This window comes from Palaemon carinicauda, chromosome 12, assembly GCF_036898095.1.
Source record: "Palaemon carinicauda isolate YSFRI2023 chromosome 12, ASM3689809v2, whole genome shotgun sequence".
Lineage (NCBI taxonomy): Eukaryota > Metazoa > Arthropoda > Malacostraca > Decapoda > Palaemonidae > Palaemon > Palaemon carinicauda.
In genome coordinates, this window is record NC_090736.1 from 27,163,052 (window position 1) to 27,174,545 (window position 11,494).

Consider the following 11,494-nt stretch of genomic DNA (forward strand, 5'->3'; position numbering starts at 1 on the left):
ACATCAAAGCTGCTTTGAGGGTGCGATGAAAACGTTCAACAATTCCATTGGCAGCGGGGTTGTAGGCCGTTGTCTGATGTAGGGTGATACCCAGGAGATTCGCTAATGACGTCCATTATTGAGAGGTGAAAGTGGTTCCTCTGTCAGAAGTAATATGCTCAGGGATACCGAATCTTGAAATCCATCCAGAGAGTAAGGCAGATGTACATGAGGCGGACGTTGCAGTTTCCATGGGAATGGCTTCAGGCCAACGAGTGGAGCGGTCGATGACGGTAAACAGGTAACGATGTCCTTGTGATGTTGGTAGGGGCCCTACAACGTCGACGTGAATGTGTGCGAAACGACGCTGAGGTTGAGGAAAGGTGCCCACTCCTGAATACATGTGTCGATGTACTTTGGAAGTTTAGCAAGAAGTACAGGCACGGACCCAATCCTTAGCATCCTTAGAAATGCTGTGCCAAATGAACTTTGACTTCAGCAGCTGTGCAGTAGAAAGGCACGAGGGATGTGAAAGGCCGTGGATGAAATCAAACACTTGTCGGCGCATGGGAGCAGGAATCCAAGGTCGCGGTCTACCTGTACTGACGTCACAGAGGAGGGTGGTGTTGGAGTCTTCGAGGGGAAAATCCTCCCAACGGAGGGACATGCAGGATGTTTTACAAGCTTGATACTCTGGATCCTGTCGTTGGGCTTCAGCCAGGGCGTTGTAATCCAATCCCAGTTGAACGGCAGCCAACGTGTTTCTTGACAGGGCATCGGCAGCGGGATTCATTTTCCCAGGGACGTATTGGAGGGTGCAATTGTTTTCACCCACGGCGGAGAGATGTCGTCGTTGACGGGCGGACAAGGCGTCAGACTGTCGAGTGAAGGCGTGCACCAGAGGCATGCGGTCTGTGCGAATGACGAAGGGCGTACCTTCTAAGAAATGGCGAAAGTGACGGACAGACAAATGTACCGCCAGCAATTCTCGATCGAAGGTAGAATAACCCGATTCTGCCTTGGACAGTTTTCTGCTGAAGAAGGCCATTGGGCGGGGCGAGCCTTTGACCACCTGCTCAAGTACTGCACCAATAGCGACGTCGCTGGCATCGGTGGAGAGAAGGAGAGGAGCGTGTGGGATAGGAAAAGTGAGAGCTGCAGCAGTTGATAGGGCCTTCTTTGCATTGCAGAAGGCTGCTTCTTGAAGGAGACCCCACTTCAGGTCCTTTGGCTTACTCTTGAGGGAGGCGTAGAGGGGAGCAAGAGTGGCGGTAATGGCTGGCAGAAAACAGTGATAATAGTTGATCATGCCCAAGAATTACTGCAGAGCTTTGACAGTCGAGGGCGCGGGGAAATTCTGAACGGCTGCTACCCTCTCAGGGAAGGGATGGACTCCTTCAGGAGTGATACGGTGCCCTAAGAACGACACTTCGTTGGCGCCAAAGGTACACTTGTCGTACCGGACTACAAGGCCGTTTTGTTGCAGGCGGTCGAGCACGATGCGCAGGTGACGGAGGTGTTCCTCTTTTGAGGAGGAGAACACAGGTATGTCGTCCACATAACATACACAGAAAGGGAGGTCCCCTAAGATGCCATCCATGAGACATTGAAACGTTGCCCCAGCATTACGAAGGCCAAAACAGGAGTAAATGAAGGTGTATGTGCCAAACGGAGTGGTGATGGCGGTCTTGGGGATGTCTTCTGGGTTCATAGGCACCTGATAATACCCCTTCAAGAGGTCGAGCGTAGAGAAAACCTTCGCTTTGTGCAGGTAGGAGGTTACCTCTGCAATGTTTGGGAGGGGGTAGTGATCCGGTTCTGTTTGCATGTTCAGGCGCCTGTAATCCCCGCACGGACGGAGGGAGCCGTCTTTCTTCAGAACGATGTGTAAGGGTGACGACCATGGGCTGGAGGCCTTTTGGCAAAGGCCCATTTTCTCCATTTCGGCGAACGTCTGTTTGGCGGCTGCCAATCGTTCCGGTGCCAGACGTCTGAATTGTCTTGATATGGTGATAAATACCGTGCTTGGCAGGAACCGTGGACATTTGGCGAAGTTCTGGACGGAAAACTTCCGGGTACGACGTGAGGAGGTGGGCCTAGGCATCCGTGGGTGCGCTGATGTGGAGAGCGAGGTTAGAGGGGGCGGGTTGAAGAAGTGTCGACAAGTACGAGTCTGCGTTGACCAATCGTCGGTGGGCGACATCGACCAGAAGGTGGAAATGAGAGAGGAAATCCGCACCGAGGATTGGCATTGTGACGTCAGCAACGAGAAACTTCCAATTGAATTTACCGTTTCCGAACGATAATGTGAGGTTCTCGTAATCGTAGGTGGGTATCGCAGATCCGTTGGCAGCTGCCAAGCGGACATTGGCAGATATAGACAGACTACGTTGTGCCTTGAAGAGTTTCCTTGGCAAAAGAGAACGACAAGCACCCGTGTCTACCAAAAATCGCATTGCGGTTCCTGCATCCTGTAAAAAGAACAGATTAGAAACATGGGAGGCCACCGCCACAAGCAATGGCCTGCTTACACGTTTTTTGGCCACTGACAATCTTTGGCACATTTCTTCGCGGTTACCCCGAATCGGAAGTGGTAGTAGCAAAACTGCGGTGGATGGGAGGTAGTAAGTGGCTGTAGAAGTCGTTCGTTGGGGCGCGAGCGATTGGTGGGTGGTGGGCGGCTGTGGCGCGGCACGTCATGGGGTAGGCGTGTATGTCCTACGGCATTCATGTCAGCTTCGGTTGACGTTGTATAGTCATCCTCGTCGTCAGGGGTGGAGGCGTTGATGGAAGTCTTGAATTGGCTGTCCATAAGGGTGTTGGCTTTGGTCATCAAGTCCTTTATGGGTAAACTATCGACATTGGGTATGGCAGCGCAGACAGGTTCAGGTAAACAGCGTATCTAAAGGGAACGGAGTAGGTTTACCTCACGAGGAGAGCCGTCTGCGGCAGGTTGAAGGCGAGCCATACTGGTCATTTCCCTGAGTGCAAGCGAAGCCCTTTGGTCCTCAAACGGTTGTTGCGAGAGCTGAAAAATCTTTGCTATACGGGCGGCTGGCGACGGCGAGTACTGCTACAGAAGGTATGATTTGAGGGCATCATACGCTATTGGGGTGTCTCCTTGTTCACAAAGCCAGTCGGATATTTCTGGGAAGGTGTCCTCGGGTATCGCCGCGAGAACATAATCCGCTTTGGTGGTTGAGCGAGTCACGCCCCTGATAAGAAAGTGGACTTCAGCGCGTTGAAACCAAGCAAATGCCTCTCCGGTGGTGAACGGTGAAAGTTTCATTGGGGCAGCCGTGGCGCCAATTGATGTAGTCTCCGTCATAGTACCAACGATGGAGGGGAGCGGGAGGTGGGGGTGGAAGGCAGTGGGAGGGAGTCGACTTCCGGGGTCACCAATGTGACGGCGCCGAGTAAGGATGTGAACTCAAAGGCAGGTTGGAAACGACTGAGTTATATTATTGTAGAACATTCTCCTTATATATAAAACCTCAAGGCAACAGGACATAAGAAGTTAACAAGACATACAATATCACAGAGGAAAAACCAGACATGAATTTTCATGTTCGTTTTAGTGCGAGGGAAGAGCGAAGATACAAGCATAATATATACAAAAGGAATTATGTACAATTGTGTGAAACACGGTTGGTACAACTGTATCTCTGCAAAGCGTTACAGCTTTGAAGTATCTCATATCGAAGGTCAAATGGCTTAGGTGGAGGACTATGTAAGCATTAGAGATTGTTATAGTTTTGTTGAAATATGAACACTAACGAGGACGATGCAATCCCTGGAAGCTGCCCTGGCAATGATTGGATTCTGTAACAACATAGGATGAAATTTCTTTTGTAAATAAACCATTATTTTATCATATAACACAAAAGACATGTTATTCACCAGGACAAAAAGTGTTATCGGCAAAAATATATGACGAGGGAGGCAAGTCATTAAATATTATCCTCGTAATATAATACATAATGAAGGCGTCATATAATTGAATGTATAACTGTTAATGAAATGATATATGACAAACACGTCCTAAGGTTGTATTTCATGAAGGTGTCATTTAAGTCAAAATAAACATCATAAAAGTTAAACATGAAGGCAATTCTCCTGCAAATAACAACATTTGACGAGAGTATAATATACCTAGATAAATCAGATAATGGTATAAGATTTGAGAATGGTGACATATGAGTATAAATAAATCTGTCATTAACATTATATTAGCCGATATTTCATAAAACTGAATATTGATAAAATGGTTCATTGTACATTTATCTAACATTCAATTTGATATTTACTTTTAGAGTATCATATGATTTGAAATAAGCCTGCTAAGAAATGTATATAAATAAGATATGAATATTACAGCTTCATATAATGATGTAGGAGTCTAAGAAAATTGGATACAAAACTGCTATCAGATGCATGAAGACCCACTGATAATCTTAAAAGCATAAGAAATAGTGTTTAATCTCCAATCTATAATATAAACAGATACATGAAAACGTTAAAGGTCACTCATGAATGGCAGAGGTCAACGTCAGTGACAGTGCCTTAGAGACTGACCATATATGCATATGATCAGCACCCAAACCTCACACCACCCAAGCTAGGAACAGGAAGAGTCAAGCAATGAATGCTTAGGACTCAACAGGGAGACCTATGGGTTCCCCCAAATCTCCCATCCTTAGCTCACATGATGGTGAGGATGCAGACACCATAAGATACAATCGAGCTTCAGCGGGACTCAAACTCCAGTCCAGCAGATCGCGAGGCTAGGACGTTTGCAACAAGCTATCAAAACCCTTGGAACAAAATACACTTTTATATTCAACTTACAACGCTAAGAAACACAAATACCTAGATAACTAGATAATATTCAATGAAATACCTAAAGAAAAAGAAAAAAATTATTTTTCCTTTGCGTTAAAAATGTAAAGCTAACACTCACCCAGGGATGATTGATTGTTCGACCTGTCTTGTGGAGAAGTGATAAAATGGGAAATTGAAAAAAAAAAAAAACATCGTGCAGAAATGAATACACCATGCCACCTCCATTTAATAGAAGTTATCAGAAGTTCTTAACTTGTCTGAATCATTATTTAGTTGGTTTATGCAAAGGATCCTTTTTAAACAAAAGGCATCTTGTTAATAAATCTTTTAGTTTACGATAGAAATCATGAAAAACTATATGAGATCCAGGTGAGGGGCAGATTGACATGGTTTGGGCATGTTTTTTGCACTCCCCAAAAGAGATTAGTTCACCAAACTTTCAAAAGGGCTTCTTAAGGCACTAGAAGACTTGAAAGACCCAGACTTACATGGCCGAGGACTGTGAAACGTGAAGTAGATGATGATTGGAGAATATTTTATTTAAAAGCTCAAGATAGAGACGACTGGCGAAGTTTAACTGAGGCCCTTTGCGTCGATAGGCCTCGGAGATGATAATGATGATGATGATGATGATTTGTAAGTCGGTAGTTCGAGCCTCACTCAACCCCAGTTACTTGCATTACCATCTGCAAATTCACCATCGTTTTAGTTTCACCTGCTGAATCATCAGCAGCTATTGCCTAGTGCTCCCTGGTCGTACTTTGGGTAGGGAGGGAACTATTACCGTTATCATATGTATCTATAATTGGCCTCAGAGATATTATCCTGTTTCTTGCTTCTGCAGCTCATATGTAACCTTTAAACCAGCTATGAGCAACCTACGACCCACGACGTGTTATTGTGCGACCTCGAGACTTTTCTAATATAATGTTAGTGAAGTTTCTGGATTTTTGTCCACTTAAATATTTTAGATTATATTTATCTATAACCCGTAATCATCCTTTTCCTCATTAGGAAATAATGTAAGCGATGTTAGTTTTACGTAAACTTTCATAGTAAGAAACTAAAACTAAGGGGAAAATAAAGTTTATATTTGGCAAGTTATATTTCTTGCATATGTGTATTATCATGCAACCTTCACTAACTACAAATAAAAAATATATGCAAAACTTTCGTACAAACGATAAAGCATCTGATAAAATAGTTGAATTGTTAGAATTAATTAGAAAAAAATAGCAAAAAAAATAATTGTTTATCAACGTTCGAAAATGATTTGTTATTAACCATAAGGAAACCTTATAAATAAATCAATGAAAGTTAAAATTAAATTTGATATATAGAAGCAAAACTAAGACAACGCGATAATTTAGTTCTTTTACTGATGATAACCTTATAAATGTACGAATAAATAAAGGAAAATAGATAAAGGAAATTAGGTATAAAGAAATGTGAAATCCAGTATCACTAGAAAAACGTTGTAATTAAGCATAAACTAAACACACACCCACACACTCCCACGCACCTTGAACCAAACCATAAGACAGGAAAACAAATCGCCAATTTATGAAGACAGTTGCTTTTCCTTTCGAGCCAGACCAGAGGCAATAAAAAGCAATAACATCTCCTTAGAGCCTTATGAGGGGTGATAACGATATTGGAAGACCACTTCACCTTGTTATCGCATCTCGAGATCTTATATGAAGAGCTAATAATGTGCGGAGCGGGCCAAGATGTTGCTGTCTTTGCGAGATGCTAATTGTTCAGCTGTGTGATAACACATGCAGTACTTTTTACGAATATGTTACGTTTATTCAAATATATGCTTGGTAGAGGGTGAGTGATTATGAATGATAATTAAAATAATAAACAATAGGACTACTACTACTACTACTACTACTACTACTATTACTACTACTACTACTACTACTACTACTACTAATAATAATAATAATAATAATAATAATAATAATAATAATAATCTTTGAGAAGTAGACCCTCTTTCAGGCAAGTCTAGTTAAAAATGATGGCTGCCACAGAAGCAATTATTTTATAACTGAGTTTTTAAATGGCTCAGATTATCTTCTTCTCAACAATACTGCATTTTATAGGTAGTAGGGTAGCCATAGCACCAGCCACCCATTGAGATACTACCACTAGAGAGTTATTGGGTACTTGGACAGGTCAGACAGCACTACATTGTATCTCTCTCTCTCTCTGGTTACAGCTCATTTTGTCTTGTCTACTCATTCACCGAATAGTCTGGGCTATTCATTTCACATTCTTCTCTGTCTTCATACACATGGCAACACTGAAATTACCAAAACATTCTTCTGTGCTCAAGGGGTTAATGACTGTAATGAAAATGTTCTATTGCTACTTTCCTCTTAGTAAGGATAAAAGAGACTCTTTAGCTATGGTAAGCAGCTCTTCTAGGAGACGGACACTCCAAAATCAGACCATTGTTCTCTAGTCTTGGGTAGTGCCATAACCTCTGTACCATGGCCTTCCACTACCTTGGAACTCATTTATCTTCCTTTTTTTTCTTTTTGACGTTTTTATAGTTTATATATGGAAGATCTATTTTAATGTTGTTACTGGTCATAAAATATTTTATTTATATTGTTTATACTTCTCTTGTAGTTTATTTATTTCCTTACTGCTTTTCCCTGTTGCAGCACTTGGGGTTATAGCATCTTGCTTTTTGAATTAAGATTATAGCTTAGCTTGTAATAAAAATAATAATGCACCAGTAGCTGTGCTATGTTGCATACCGGGAAAGTGAAAAATATACTTAAAAATGTATAGAATTTAACCATAAAAATACAGTCGTAATCAGGAGTGCTTTTCTTCTGGGAAAGTCTCTCTCTCTCTCTCTCTCTCTCTCTCTCTCTCTCTCTCTCTCTCTCTCTCTCTCTCTCTCTCTCTCTCTCTGTATGTATATATATATATATATATATATATATATATATATATATATATATATATATATATATATATATATATATATATATATATATATATATATATATATATGTATATGTGTATATATATAGGTATATATACGTATATATACATGTATGTATATATTTATATATATATATATATATATATATATATATATATATATATATATATATATATATATATATATATATATATATATACATGTATGTATGTATAAATGTATATATATATATATATATATATATATATATATATATATATATATATATATATATTTATATATATATGTGTGTTTATACATATATATATATATATATATATATATATATATATATATATATATATATATATATATATATATATACATGTATGTATGTATGTATGTATATATAGGTATATATATATATATATATATATATATATATATATATATATATATATATATATATATATATATATATATATATATATATATATATATATATATATATATACTGTATATATACAGTATATATATACTGCATATTTTTGTATATACGGTAGAGATGAATATATTTCAGTTTTGTGACTTGATGGGGTCACCTTGAATTTTCTATTGTGACTGTTTTCTTCTATCAATTAACTTTGCAATAGGCCTACTCATTTCCGAAATTCTGGGTACACCTTGATCTGCATTTTCCTCAGAAATAATGGGTTAACTGTAAATTAATATGCAAAAGATACAAAAAGGACTAAACGAATATATGTATTTACGAATTGCGTGGCATTTACTCACTTTGCTCAAATTTGGGTAAGCACAATGCGCATAATGTACACTCCTCAATCGAAATTTCAATTAAAAAAGATAAAAAAAAATCCCTGTTCTAAATTTAAGAAACTGAATAACCTGCGCTTCTCTAGAAAATAAACAATAGATAATCTATCAAAGTCTTGATGTTCATAATTTCCATTACTTCCGTTCACCAAGAAAGTAACTTAATCTAGATACCGTAAAAGCCACTTGTCTTCGGAGCAAAAAAAAAAAAAAAAAAAAAAAAAAAAAAAAAAAAAAAAAAAAAAAAAAAAAAATCCGGTGTCAACAATTTGAACTCTACGGGCACTCAATAGGGAACATGCCTTCGCGACGCCAAACAGTCTTATTTTGCTCTAAACTCAATTGCGTACTTATACTCCGATATATTTTTTCATAATCTAAAGGATTTGTCTTTGGATCATGTCCAGCAAGTTTCGTTGAAATTGATTCAGTAGTTTTTGCGAAAAGTTGTTCACAAACAAAACATAAACTAACAAAATATTTACCATTTACTTATAATTGCGATTATTTTCAATGTACTGCTGCGCACTTGTTCATTTCTGTACTTTGACAAAAATGTTACAGATTCATCCTTCGGTCATACCTAACACGACTACCAAATTTGGTCGAAATCGGTCCGGTAGTTTATGTATAAAGTTGCTCACAAACAAACAAACAATTAAATAAACTAAGAAACAGATAGTGTATAATTGTTCAATAACCACTTTCCTCTTGGTAACTATATAAGAGACTCTTTAGCTATGGTAAGCGGCTCTTCTAGGAGAAGGACACTCTAAGATCAAACCATAGTTCTCTAGTCTTGGGTAGTGCCATAGGTTTTGTACCATGGTCTTCCACTGTCTTGGGCTAGAGTTCCCTTGCTTGAGGGTATACTAGAGCAGACTAATATATCATATTTCTCTTACTCTTGTTTTGTTAAAGTTTTTATAGTTTATATAGGAGATATTTATTTTACTGTTGTTACTCTTCTTAGAATATTTTCTTTTTCTTTCTTTTTTCTTTCCTCACTGGGCTATTTTCCCTGTTGGAGCCCCTGGGCTTACATTATCCTGCTTTTACAACTAGGATTTTAGCTTAATAATAATAATAATAATAATAATAATAATAATAATAATATTACAAACTTTCTTCACAACCCACACAATTGACACGGAATCAAGCTGACCAAAATAAAAGAAAAAAAGAAAGAAAGAAAAGCAACTCTATCTTATTGAATTACACAGAAGACACACCAGCCCCGTCATAAACTGGGCCACAACCTAACCTGAAATTAGGAGTGTTTGTTGTTTCAGATGCCACATCATAGTAACGGCCTTAATTGAAGGGCCACTTAGCCTCCGCCTAAATGCAGGGCCATGGAAACCTTTTTAGCGAAGAGGGAAGGTCTGGACTGAATTAAATTAATCTTGGAGCCGGTCGCCGCTCGCTATCTCGTGAACTTTAGCTTTTACTTCTTTAATAGAATAGATGCACAATTTACACATACACATACACTAATACACATACATACACACATATACACACCACACACACACACACACACACACACACACATATATATGTATATATATATATATATATATATATATATATATATATATATATATATATATATATATATATATATATATATATATATATATATATATGTAAGTTTGTGTCGGTGGATGTCTGGATGTGGTTATTTACGTATATATATATATATATATATATATATATATATATATATATATATATATATATATATATATATATATATACGTACGTCTTGCGTGTCTAGGGAAGGACTAAAAAGACTGCTGCTGTCTTGCGATCTTGCATTTTAGCAAAAGATTTTAATAGTTCATTTCAATGTTCTTCCTCTATTATACACTACGTCGAATGATAAAAAGAAAACGAAGCATTAATGTGATGTAATTTCTCTCTCTCTCTCTCTCTCTCTCTCTCTCTCTCTCTCTCTCTCTCTCTCTCTCTCTCTCTCTCTCTCTAAAACACACACACATATTATATACATATATATATATATATATATATATATATATATATATATATATATATATATATGTATATATATATATATATATATATGTATATATATATATATATATATATATATATATATATATATATATATATATATATATATATATATATATATATATATATATATATATATATATATATTTACAGTCTGTAGAAACTTTTGCATTGCACTTGGACTATTCAGTCAAAGATTAGGCTCACAGCCAATAAATCTGATTGATGACAGCAAGGGCCAGCGATCGTAAAAGCTTTTCCAAATTATCAAACATGCCTGATGCTACTTATCAGACGCGACCGACCCCTTGATGTAGCGATAACGGTGGGAAGGAAGAAGAGTACCTGATAGGTAGTAAACTATGGTGGACTACCTATGGTCAGATGAGTAACAACATCATCTCAAAATGACTGACTGAAGTCAAGCATATTCATAATTTTATGAGGATATGATATATCAGGAAGGAATATTCATCAAATATATGATGAACCTATACTTGGAAATCTGTCATAATATGCAACCTTTATGTACAAACAATTACCTATTTTTTCCTTTGTTTACATTTTCTTGGAAATAATATAATCTAGAAACGTTTCGTTTTCTAATTCCTTTAAATCTCTTATTGATTTATAATTTATGAATATTCGACAATGATTTCTGAATTGTTTTATTTAATAACTATTTGAGTAAATAATCTATTTCATTTATTTTTTTTCATCAGGGTTCACTTTTACATGATTTAGTGTAAGACAATAATTCAGTAGATCCCAACTCCTTCTATCAATCAGTGTCTTTTGCATAGAATCGAGGGCATTAAATTTTCAGTCACTTCAATCAATGTAATGGCAACAGTGTAT